The 2,190-nt window shown below is 38.2% G+C and overlaps 1 protein-coding gene across 27 annotated transcripts in view; it reads right to left on the minus strand.

The window, feature by feature from the left end:
- PLXNB2 (plexin B2) overlaps window positions 1-2,190 on the minus strand; it is a 251,026-nt gene that overhangs the window by 189,253 nt on the left and 59,583 nt on the right. The window lies entirely within an intron of this gene.

The following is a 2,190-nucleotide window of genomic DNA, read 5'->3' on the forward strand; positions in this document are numbered from 1 at the left end:
GTTCAACCGATGCCTTGAAATCGGTATTCTTGTGGTCAGAAGCAATTTGACTCATCTCAACTTCTACCTTGGTTGAATTTCTCTTTTGGTTTCTCTGTCAGGACCGTGGGGCAAGCAGTAAATTCATTTGTTCCCCCAGGGAGAGCACAAAGCGCAGCAGCTCTTTGCTGGCATACAAGAGGCAACTTAGGCCATTTTTTTCTTGCAGTCTCAGGTCAGACCCATGGGTCACTCTGTGTACATGGGATTTTAAGTGGAGGTCAGCAGCCTGTCTGTTGCATGTAATTAAATTTGTTTTACAAGCTTATCTAGGCAGTAAGTAATGAAATATCACTTCTCTCAGGATGAGATTTTCATTGTTCTGAGTTGCCTGACAGTAGGGTTTTTCTCAGTCTTTGTTACCAAGCAAATGTGAAATTTCAGAAGAGCTATGGTTGGTAAATCTACAAGAACTGCAAAGGACCTTTCGGGGTCCAACTAGCAAACGCCTTAATGATCACAATAATTAACTTAGGCATTCCTTAATGCCACTTCCCGATCTGTACGCAGATTTTTCTCAGCTCGTTAACAATAGCAATGTTAAAACACAGGAACATTCTATCTTTGTTCTTATGTTAGCCAAAATAAATCCACGGGAAGGTGTGAACAACAGTTTTAAATTCAAGTCCTTTTTTTCCAAGTCAGAAATACATCAAAATCACCTTAAGAATATCTGTAGATACCTTCCTAATTTAGAAAGCTCATTAATCAAATGAAAGGATTACACAACCTTAATCCAAGTATTATTTGAAATTATTTCTACTGTTTCACAATACTGAGGCATACTGTATTCACAAAAATGTAAGCGCTCCCTGAATGAGCCACAATGAATCAATTTTTCCAAATGAGGGACAAACCCATTTTCAGAATCTGGAGTTTTGCATGCAGGCTAAAGAAGTATGTGCCTGTTACACACTTGTACAACTGCCCCACACTTCTTTCTAGCCTTGATTACTATTCCTGAATCCTCACATTAAACAGATGAGAGAATAGGAAGCAAAAAATCTGCCCCTCGGTGTAGTTACAGCAGTCTAACTCCACCTCTGAGAGTTGTCCCTTTAAAGTGCCTTGGAAAGAGCATTTCTTACATCTTGGCTTAGCAATCAATTGGAAATGGGATTAGGATAACATGAAAGGGAGTGCTTCCTCACTCAGATTTACACCAAAACAACTTGGCTGATGCAAATTTGCAGAAGACAAAGGCAGAGTTGGAGAGAGAGGCCTCAGGATTTACTACTTCAAACACGAACTTACTGGAGACTAAATAATTACCTTGCTTCTCCTCAAAATATTCAGCTAGATTTGACTACACAAAGTATATTCCATGTCCTGAAAAAAAGCTGTAGAGAAAGAAAATTTGCAACAAGTGCAGCACGATTTACATCAACAGACTTTTAGATACAAGACTATATAGCCTAGCATGCAGGGCTGCAAAGGAGATGCAGAAGGATATGATCAAGGTCAAACAAATTGTAAGTACTCCAGAGAAAGTGAATAGAAAATGATTTTCACCACATTTCACGATATGAAAAATCACAGAGCACTCAAGAGAATCATCAGAAGTCAGATTTATAGAAGGCTTGTTTCAAGACCACAGAAGGGAAAAAAGTCTTAAATAATCTAGGAAAAGCCCATCACAAACTCTTCAGACAGCTTCATCAATATCTCCTAGCACCTGTCGTCTGTTTAATAGAGACAGTTTACCCGTACAGATTACTCAACCTATCCTTTGTTTCCACAGCAGAGCTTAGCAATTGTGTTGGGTGGCAGACTAAGAACCTAAAAATTAGGTTCACATAATCCCCTAGACTGAGGTGACAAATCTGCATGGACACTGTTAAGCTGCAACAAGTGATTCCAATAATGAGTATATGTTTACCATGTAATTACTGTCTCTATAAATCCCAGAGGAGCACTGTGCAAAGAATTACATAAAGTATTAATGCAGTTTAAAAAACGATCTGAATGCATATAGAGTTATGAGGCCCTTAAAATCCTGCTTACTTTTCAGATGTGTGTGCCCATTTCAGGTAAACTTATAAAGCAGCACACCCAATCATCACTATGAACTGCTGATTATAAAAAGAAACTAATCTGTTACATTATTTGTACTGTGACAATTATAATAATTTCTTTTAAGGAGCATAATAC

Source organism: Gallus gallus, chromosome 1 (genome assembly GCF_016699485.2).
Source record: "Gallus gallus isolate bGalGal1 chromosome 1, bGalGal1.mat.broiler.GRCg7b, whole genome shotgun sequence".
Lineage (NCBI taxonomy): Eukaryota > Metazoa > Chordata > Aves > Galliformes > Phasianidae > Gallus > Gallus gallus.